The sequence below is a fragment of the Mytilus trossulus genome, unplaced genomic scaffold (genome assembly GCF_036588685.1).
Source record: "Mytilus trossulus isolate FHL-02 unplaced genomic scaffold, PNRI_Mtr1.1.1.hap1 h1tg000363l__unscaffolded, whole genome shotgun sequence".
Lineage (NCBI taxonomy): Eukaryota > Metazoa > Mollusca > Bivalvia > Mytilida > Mytilidae > Mytilus > Mytilus trossulus.
The window spans coordinates 218,033-229,348 of record NW_026963339.1 but is presented as its reverse complement, the minus strand read 5'-3'; the positions used below and the strand labels follow the sequence as shown (position 1 = coordinate 229,348).

Genomic DNA, 11,316 nt, shown 5'->3' with positions numbered 1-11,316 from the left:
TTGAAATACCATATCGTATTGATACCCTTATTTTATACAACTTGCCTCCCCTTCTAATTTAGTGAATTTTTATTTCGCTACTCAGTGGCAGAATCCAGAACTTTTCATGAGGGGCCCCCTCTAGTCATACTACAGTGATTCCTTATATAATCAACCAAAAGGAGTATGTTCGATAAGGTCCTAAAATGGCCCCCTTTTTAGCGTAAATTTCAAATTCAGATTAATCGACCAATATCACGATAAATTACAGCTAATCCATTGACTAGCTAGGATATACACCATTTTGTTGGAAATTTTACGTTTCTGCGTTTCATTATGACGTCACAAGTTGAACTCATATTGATTTTCACGAAAAAAATCAATGAAAATGGGTAAATTTCCATAGATTATTGGACAGGAAATATAGAGCGCATACGTCGACAACAAAGATCTTTTAAAATAATGTTTGTGAAGACATTTCACACGTCTTATTTGAATCTTAAGCTTGTCGACGCCTGCGCTCTATGTTTCCTGGTCCTTCATTTGGTTGCAATCTGGCTTATTTTGACAAATTTCACCAAAATCCCTTATTTTGACCTTTTTGGGATGTAAAAATTAACGTGTTAGAAGTAAACTTTGACAAAAACAGTTCTGTGTAACTTTCTAACATGTCTTTAAGGCAACTTGAAACAGTTATTGTCTTGTTACTATGAACTTTATAATTGGGGCCAAATATGGCTCTTACCGAACTTACTCCTTTACCCACAAAAGGGGGGGGGGGGGGGGCAAGGCTCCCTGGATCCACCTATGCTACTGTCATTCAAGATATCAGTGTTTTCATGTAAACCCGAATCATAATTTGTCATTTTACCTTCTATTTTCTGTAAAAAACAATACATTATTATATTCTGGAACAGTTCAATTGTAAAAACTCTTAGAAGCATATCTTAATTTTCTAAAAAAAAATATAGAAATTTTTTATTTGTAATCTTTTATTTAACACATTTATTAATTTGGTTATGCATGAAAAAGGTTTGAACATTTATTTTCATATTCGTTGATTAAAGTAAATTAACATTTCCAATAAAAAAAAAATTATTAAAGAAATTATTTACTAATTATTTTTGATAGTCCAATGGAATTTTCAAAAAATTTCAATATGTAAAACATTTTGAAGAAAAAGATGAAAAACACATAAAAATTTCATGTTGCATTTTGACAATTTTTGATAGAATAAATGCAGGACAGAATGAAAAAAAAACATTTTACTTCCACATGTAGTAGATAAGTTAACATATCAAATACTTGCTAACATTCTGTGGTGTCTGAGATCACCCTTTTTTTTTGTTTTGGTTGGTGCTTGGTGTCAGATCATTCCTGGTCTTTGGTAAGGTTGTTGTGCCTGAAAACATCCCTGATCTTTGGAAAGGTTGGTGCATGGTGTCTGAGATCATCCCTGGCTATTTGGTTTAGTTGGTTGCATGGTGCCTGAAAACCTCTTAGGTCTTTGGTTGGGTTGGTGCTTTTTGCCCTAGTTCATGTCTGTTCTTTGTTTTGGTTGGTGCTCAGTGCTGGAGATCATCCCTGGTCTTTGGTTGAATTGGTGCTTGAGAATCTCTCAGGTCTTTTAATGGGTTGTTGCTGTATAATATTTTGTTGTCAGTGTAGACAATTTTCCATCACTTTTTTTGGTTATGTGTTGTCTTTGTTCACCACATGGTTTGAGATTGTACCTCTTGTTGATCAAAATATCTGACTGTTTTGTTTGAATTTTGAGGATAGTAGTAAACATACTATTAGAGATATGCTATTCCCAGATGTTCCAGGACATGGATACCTTCATGATTACACTGTGTGTGCTGCTTCCTTGAAAAAAGGTGAAAACAAGATGTCTCATGTTAAATTTTGTGAGGTAGGATATTTCTCGTGTTCCAGGGTGTTCTCAAATTACACCAGTTAATACTTCTGATTGATTTGTTCTGTGGTTTTACCTCATTGACAAAAATACACAGAGACAAAAATAATAAATACTGCATACCTATACATCTTCGTAAGAACTCTGAAATAGATATGAAGAAGAAAGATTAGTTATTTGCACTTCCATAAAAGAAATATACATGCCACTCTTCTTCTGTCACAACATAGCCAAACTCTAGGGTGTATGACTGAGGTTGCATCTACAACAAAAACAAATTTGTAAATTATTAGTGTTTGAGAATGTTGGTGTCACTTCCATCAAATGAGTCCATGACTGAAACATCCTCTCGGCTGCATCTTCAAAAACAAATCTGTAGTGTCGTGGAGAACGTTGTTGTCACTTTCATCAAACGGGCCCTTTAACAAGCTCATGGTAGAGTGATCTTGTTACTATTGTATAGTGCTGCGGAAACTCTGCGCTACCCTCCCTGGCCTAGTACAACGGAGTCTATCCAACGTCTATGACTGTAACATCCCACTGCTGCAATCTGCGAAAAACAAAATAATAGAATTAATAATCTGTTGTTGAACTCTGAAATGAAATAAAAATACATATACAACATTACACATATAAGAAAAAAATCAATTAAACTTTATTTTATTTTCTTTGAGGTAAATTTCAAAAATTAAATACATATTTTTTTAATTTAACTTTGGTATCTTCCTTTTTTTTATGTAGCTCTTGTTGACCATTATACCAGACTGTTTTAACTATTAGAGGTATTGTATTTCTAGAAGTTCAAGGACATGCATACATTCTTGACTACACTGTGTGCTGCTTCAATGAAAAAAGGTGAAAATAAGATGTCGTGTTAAATTTTTATGAGGTAGGATATTTTTTGTGTTCCAGAGTGTTCTCTCTCAAATTACACTAGTCAAACTTATTACTTCTGATCGATGTACTGTTCTTTGGGTTTTAACTCATTGACAAAATACACCAAAAGACAAAAAATAATAAATATTTTATACCTATGCATCTTTGTAAGAACTCTGAAATGGATATAAGAAGAAAGATTAGTAATTTGTCACTTCCATAAAAATGGACATACAGAAGTCTATATGCCACTCTTCTTCTGTCACAACATAGCCAAACTCTAGGGTGTATGACTGAGGTTGCATCTACAACAAAAACAAATTTGTAAATTATTAGTGTTTGAGAATGTTGGTGCCACTTCCATCAAATGAGTCCATGACTGAAACATCCTCTCGGCTGAATCTGCAAAAACAAATCTGTAGTGTTGTGGAGAACGTTGGTGTCACTTTCATCAAACGGGCCCTTTAACAAGCTCATGGTAGAGTGATCTTGCTACTATTGTATAGTGCTGCGGAAACTCTGCGCTACCCTCCCTGGCCTAGTACAACGGAGTCTATCCAACGTCTATGACTGTAACATCCCACTGCTGCAATCTGCAAAAATCAAAATTATAGAATTAATAATCTGTTGTTGAACTCTGAAATGAAATATAAATACATATACAACATTACACATATAAGAATAAAATCAATTAAACTTTATTTTCTTTCCTTTGAAGTAAATTTCAAAATTAAATATTTCTTTTTTAATTTAACTTTTACTTTATTTTCCCACAAAATTTAGCTTTGTAAATGTTGTAAAAATACACAAATTATTAGTCTGTTTCTTTTGTTACCTTTTCTGAAGTTGGACACAGACTTCTTTTTAATGAGTTTTACGGTGCAAATTACTGTGTTTGTTTTTTCTACATTGGCTCATAGAGGTATAAGTGTGGGTTGAGATCTCTCAAAACATGTTTAACCCACTGCATTTTTGCACCTGTCCCTTGTTAGAAGCCTCTGGACCTTGTTAGTCTCGTAGGTTTTTTAATTTCAGTTCATTTTAATATATGTTTGAGTTTAGTATGACATCCACTTTCACTGACCTAGTGAACATTTTTGTGTAGGGGTCAGCTGAAGCCTGCCTCCAGATGCTGGATTTTCTTGCTGTGTTGAAGAGTCATTAGTTGATTCGGCTGTTTTTTGCTCTTTGGTTGGGTTGTTGTCTCAGACATAATTCTTTTGTATAAGATTTGTACTTTGCAAATAATTGCACTCAAGTGAGTAAAAAATTGAAGCAAAAACATTTGAGTTTTACCACTGAAATAATATTTTTTGTTGGCAAAACCGTTTTATTTTGACATTCTGTTCTTTTTATTATCTGAACAAGCTGAGCAACCATCTACTACAATGGTTCTTATTAAATGTTGTATGCATACAGACCAAAATGAGGTTGAATTGTGTTTTTGGAAAAAAATATGAAATCAGCAATGCTTTTCAGATCATTTTTACCAATTTAACTATAAAAATGACTGTTAATAATTACAAGTCATTTCTTCATTATTCCACTTTTATTAATATTTATAAAAAAAACGAAGTGCTGTTATTGTTTATCTAAATCATTGCAAATGCCTCTTTAAGTGATAAATTATCTAAATGTATTTTTTTTTAAGCAGAAGGTGGCTAAAATACACAAGATAATGATAATTAAGTAATTTTTATAACAATTTGAAGCTCCTACCTAAGCTGAGGAATTTGATGGTTTCTTTAATGTTTTTTGAGTGAAAGTGACAAGCTCCAGGGGAGGATCCAGCCATTTTAAAAAGGGGGGTTCCCAACCCAGAGTAAAGGGGGAGGGGTGGGGGAGTCAAACTATATGCTCCCATTCAAATGCATTGATAGGCCCCAAAAAAGGGGGGTTCCCAACTCAGATTAAAAGGGGGGGGTCCAACTATATGCTCCCATTCAAATGCATTGATGGGCCAAAAAAAAGGGGGGTTCCAAATTCCAGACCCCCCCCCTGGATTCACCACTGAGCTCATTGTGTAAAAGGCATATTCTATTGTGCAAACCATAAGCCTTGCTATCAACAATAAATTTGGTGAAAACTTTATCAAAAATGAAAGTCAAATCTTCTTATCACTAAAAAAAGGTTATATTGCCTTTTGTTCAAACTCATTTACACTCTGACGAAACTAAAAAAAAAATCAGTCAAAGTCAATCAAATGTTTAGCATTGACAATGCATATAACATTTCAATGGAACTAACGTACATAAGGTTCTTTGTGACTCAAGAGGTGAAAGCCCATAAAACTACTAACAATGACGAAATGCTTTCCATGTCTTCAACAAAGTTGTCACTAGTACCATTCAACTTCAATCAACATTGTGTTTGTCTTAGTCAAAGTCAAAGTGCAGTGCTAGTGAAATTGTCTCAACAGAGTAGAAATGAGTAAAAAATGTTTTTGAAGATACTTGATATTTATAAAATTATATTTATTTCAAGATGTAGGACACATGTTTGGACATTTTAGTGTGCTGATTAGGGTCTCCATGCTGTGGTATTTTGTTAGAAGAATGGCATCCTACATCTTAGTCTTGGAATTTATTTATAAAAATGAAGAAAAAATCTTTTGTTGATTGTAAGCATGGCAAAAGGCAAAACAATTTCTGTATTTCTTTTATCTTAGTTATCAATTATATATGTGAGGGGGATAGGACCTATATTGGGACTCAGGAATCTGGTATTTTAAAGCACAGGATTTAGGGATTGACCCCTTCAGGATAAAGTTTTTTTTTTTTTAATTTCTTGATGTCAGGATCTAAATTTATTTAAATTTCGGGAGCTCAGGATTTTGTGTTTTTAAGCCCAGGATTTCGGGATCAGGACCCCTCTTTAAGTTTTCAGAATTATTCCATGTGGTCAGAGCTATCTCCCATTGATCAAACAACTCCATATTTACTTACATTGTTAAATTTTGAAAAATGACCAGAGCAACTGAATTAATTCTAGACCATTCAGGTAGTGGCCATTTTCCTCAATGATAAAAGTGACATTTTTCTCTTGTTGGGGACTTAAGATTTCCATTATTTTTTTAAACCATAAATTGGCTTATTTAAAATTTGAAACCCCTCAATTTGAAAAGTTTTCTGTATGAAATTTTGTCGTTAAATGGTTAGGCATTGCACAAAACAGACTCAAGCTTTATTTAAAAAAAAAATTTCACCCTGCAACATGCTCATGTGCTTAGGTCAGATATTTGTGTGTATGTAAGTTATTTGTCAGTCTGTTCATTTTATTCACAAATATTTTAGACTTTGGATGATTTACAAGTTCATGTATTGCATAAACATCAGACTATAGTTGAAACCTCTAGATGGTTTTGGTTATTTATTTTCCTTTGGTCACTGTCTTGTTGGTGTATACCCTTGATCCCCCATTTTCCATAATGATGCTTAATATTTAACCAACAATAAGAATACTCACCAAGTATAATTTAAGATGAGGTTCTTACCATACTCTTTGGTAACCCCAAATATACTTAATACATTGCTTACTCTTCAAGATCATACGGTTCTTCTTTCTGCTCAGTTGTTTGGTCCCTACAAAATATCATTTTATTTTAATATATGAAAGGATTGAAACTCAAAACTGTATTGTTCATCCTTTTTTAATAAAATGTTTATTCAGTCACATGTTTTCCTTGGTACATCTCCTTTAATCAATGCCATATTTCACCTCATTTCTAATATATTTATTTCAAGAAAGATAAAATTAAACACCACTATTATCCTATAAAACAAACCTCAAAATTTTAACCAATACATACCTGAGTAATCATTTCCAATGCTGTAAAGCTTCATCATAAACTGATTGATGAAATGCAGCTGGCTGATTTTCTAATCATTGTAATGTTGACTATAGTCTGATTCTCTAATCATTGTAATGTTGACTCTAGTCTGATTTTCTAATCATTGTAATGTTCACTGTAGTCTGATTATCTAATCATTGTTATGTTGACTATACAGTCTAGGTGTCTGTAAGTCTTCACATTTCTCTGGTTCAACAATTCATCAAAATAAGACTGTTGCATTTTGTGGATAATAGTCTTGTAAATTCTCTGAAAAACCAAATGTAATTAACTTTTATATAAAAAATGTATTCAGAAGGTATTGCCAACAAATTCAGTTGGTACACTGTCAGTCTCCTAGACATATACATGAATGTGTCCCCTATTCCTGTTGTTGTAGGTAGATACTATTTGGAAGCAATACCTGGTCAAGTTACATGGATCTTTCAACTTGAAATGCATGATATATTTGCCACAGGGGGTTATGCACCCACAATCAATCATGAATTTTACCATGGTTACAGAACTTATAGTTACAGTTCGATGATGTTTATACAAGAATAATTACATTAGATGTATGTTTCATTATAATACGTTATTGTGATTGGCTAATTGCACATCACATGTTATTCCGTAAGCAATTGCATGAGACAATAACATTTCATTCATGATGACACGAGGTCCCACAATAAAGTGCACAGGTGAATTTAAAAATCAAACTTTATGAAAATCGTGTTTTTATAATCCTAGCTAAAAAATGTAATTATAAGTATTGAATGCTTCTTTTTGTAACTTTATAGGGTTGTAAAAGCGTTGACCGTGCGTACATTTTTAGAATGAAGCGCTTCCGCGCTTCATACAAAATGTACTTCGGTCAAGGCTTTTACACCCCAATAAATTTACAAAAAGAAGCATTCAATTCTTAAGTAAAAGCTTGAAAACATAACAACTCTAATAAATCAATAAACTTAAAGAAATGGGGTAAAGTCATCATATTGTAATTTCACATGCAACATGAAAAATTAGTGAAATCATTCAATTCTCCATAAGTAATTTTCTGGAACTTTTAAAATCTAAAATCCAACACAGATCACATTGAATCAATTAATTGCCTTAAAATTCTTTCAAACATATTTCATGTCCCCTAATATTCTAATGAAACAAGAATGTGTCCAAAGTACACGGATGCCCCACTCACACTATAATTATCCATGTTCAGTGGACCGTGTAATTGGGGTCAAAACTTTAATTTGAAATTAAAATTAATAAGATCATATCATAGGGAACATGTGTACTAAGTTTCAAGTAGATGTGACTTTAACTTCATCAAAAACTACCTTGACCAAAAACTTTAACCTGAACTTTGCACTTTCATTTTCTATGTTCAGTGGACCATGAAATTGGGATCAAAACTATAATTTGGCATTAAAATTAGAAAGATCATATCATAGGGAACATGTGTACTAAGTTTCAAGTAGATGTGACTCGGTTCAAATTCTAACCTTTTGATCACATGACCATATAGGTGTTACACAACAATCTACTCATTTCACACTTTAGTAACTGGCTGTGCAGAAAAATATCTACTGACAAAGGACATACTGCAAATAAATTATGTAACTGAACTTTACTCAGATCAATAACAAAAACGTGAAAAAAGTGTTGTTTTCACTTTAAACAATTGAGATTAAACCATGTACATAATATTTATTACCACCAAAACGGCTGTAAGTAAATCGAGGATCAAGGACAATATAATGGAGAATCAAGTCTTCTACTTTTTGAATTATGGCTTTATCATCTTTATAAAATACAAATAGACTGCATCTACTATAAACTTGAAAACTGTAAACTTGAAATATAATTCCATGTATCAGTAAAATACGAAAAAGTAAAATAAATATTTTCAAATCTTTGCTATCGATAGTTGAGCAAAAATATGCCATCTGCATTTTCAGTTGGTGCAACCTTTTCAAACATCACGATACTTGCTACAGCATCGACTCAGGCACTTGTTTTGTAGTAACCAGTGCATGCTCTAGTTTTTTTTTTTTTTATTTATTCCGATGTCAATGAACACGATTGATTGTTGGTTACTTGGTGTCCAGTGGCAAATATTTCATGCATATTCAGGACGATCAATGAACACGAGCCAACTTATTAAATTTCATCAGATAGTCTTCTATATCATATCTTAATTTTTCGAAAAAGATTTCAAAAGTCGTGTTTTGATCCATATTTTTAATAATGAAAATAATCTGGGAAAATACCAAGGGGTCAATATCTACCTTGAGTATGTGCGGTTTCACGAACAGTTCAAATCAAATCTTTTGCTTCTGTATAAACTGCATGTGTCCATCTTGTTCGTTTGAAGACAAAGTGCTATTTGAAACACCTCGGCGGGAAGTTTTCCACTGGTCAACAATGAAGGGTCTAAAAACTCCAAACCAATGAAAACTCACAAAATAAGACACACCCTCGGTATTAAAACTGCTCACAAAATTTATTTGACAACAGCTAGCTTTTTTTAACAATAAAATTTAGATCTCAAATCGAGCATAAAAAGGTGTGATAATACATTTGATATAAAAATGACTTGTAAAGATCTTTTTTATCCTAAAGACTCATGAAATTAAGAGACCGTGGCATTTTATACATAAACAGTTACAAATAATAAATAAGAAACAACACGAACTCCATTAAATTTACAATTAAATATGTATCATAATCTAGTCGTTCTTTATCACTTAGATCACATTTTTTTCCAGATCCATCAATAGAACAAACACTACCAGCTTCAATTGGCAACTTGTGACTTCCACATCTAAATTTATTAATAGTATACATCATTTCAGGTGGGGAAACAGAGAGATATTTCTCAAAACCAAATTCAGTCTTACAATTCTATAATTAATACACTTAGGTGAGTTAAATATTTGTGCTTTCCAATTTTCAATAAATTTTTCATGAAGAAACTGTTTAACTTGTCTTGACAGAATAACATTTCTTTCCATAGTTTGGTTATTCCTACAATGATTATAACCAGTGTCCACATTCAAGTAAAATTTCGTTGATACATGGTAACCATTTAGAGTGATACACATCATCTTCGCCAAGTCTATATAACATATCATATCGTGCGCGATATTTTCTTTTTTTTACCATTTAAAATAAGTTGCAAAAAGACAACCATTCTGGCTTTAATACAAATAGGCATAGGTTCTCTACCAAGCTCTCCATAAACAATACAATTTGGAGTACATTTTTTAATCTTCAAAATATACTTGCAAAATTCTATTGCAAAGATTAAATAATTTCATTGTTTTCGTAACCCCACACTTGAGCACCATACAACAATATAGGTGCAACCATTGCATCAAATATTTGTAACAAAATATCAACTGGTAAACAAAGCCTTCTCGCTTTACACAATGCATAGAGCATGGCCTTCCTAGCCTGTTAGACTAGCCGAGCTTTATTTTTTGAAAGTGCACCTTTTCTTAAAAAAGACTGTTCCCAGATATTGAAAATCTTCTATAACAACTATTTATTCATTATTATATAAAAACTGAGTATTCTCACACTGCCTATTTTTGAAAGTAGAATAACATTGGTCTTAGTTACATTGACTTTAAGTTTCCAGGTCTCACAATATAAAAACATCACATTTAGACTTTAGTGCAGATTGCAATTCAGCTGCCAGATTCTGCAAAAATAACAGTATCATCAGCATATATACTATAGTCAACAAAAGAAACGATACACGACTTTAGAATAAAATTTATCAAAGAGTATTAAAATTTTAACAAAATGAGTTACACTATTTCCAAAGGCTTTCATTTGCAATGTATGCAATTGTGATAATGAAAATCAAAACCTTTCGGAGAGTACCTTAATTCCATGTAAACGATCATAGGGTGCAAATTATTTTTGTGGAAAGTTTGACACAAAATCGTCACACAATTTTCTAAGTACCAAATAGAATTATCAAATTCGTTTAAAAAATATTCATAACGCTAATCAAGTTAATATGTTCATGTTGTAACCTGAGACTACTATGTGTTATAGTAGTCTCAGTTGTAACTAATTATATATAATGGGTTGAATTGAAAAAAAATGGGTAAAAAATGTGTTTATGAAATCTCAAAAATGCAAAAAAATAAATTGTTTTCGTCTCAAATCAATGTTTTAGATATGAAAACAACACACTGTAACTTTAGAACCTTTCGGATTAGTTTTAAGATTGTTAACGTTCTTTTTAATTTCACTTTACACATACAGTCAATGGTAAATCAATTGATAATGTTTACATTTTAACGATTTCTTGTCGGGCAGAACTTTGCTTTACAAATAAACAAAGAAACTGTACGATTTTTAAAAAAGAATTAATGTCAAACATTGTCTTTATTGTCATTGAAAGGTTGACATCATTAGTTAGAACTTCTGTTTTTAAAATTGTTGTTTTATGTAAATTTTGTCAAAAAACTTGAATTTCGCAAAATGACGTCACGAAAGCCCCAAAAAATCTTTTTTTTTAAACGGATTTATATTTTCATGGTCATTTAATATCACTACCTTCAATATTGGTCCTAAACCGTCGGACATCCATGAGTTTCCCTTTTCATCTTTTTTTCTCTTTAAAGATTTTTTTTTCAAAATCGCTGCTGCAGATTGGAAACACTGTATGCAGTGTGCCGGTAGATAGTTTGAAACTCGA

At 32.2% G+C, this 11,316-nt stretch overlaps 1 long non-coding RNA gene across 1 annotated transcript; it reads right to left on the bottom strand.

The window, feature by feature from the left end:
* Positions 1-1,875: 1,875 nt before the first annotated feature.
* On the bottom strand, positions 1,876-6,314 carry LOC134701890 (uncharacterized). The gene is made up of 2 exons (XR_010104243.1): positions 6,236-6,314; positions 1,876-2,038 (listed from the first exon to the last, which is right to left on the bottom strand). It is a non-coding gene; the product is annotated as an uncharacterized LOC134701890 (long non-coding RNA).
* Between the last annotated feature and the right edge of the window lie 5,002 nt (positions 6,315-11,316).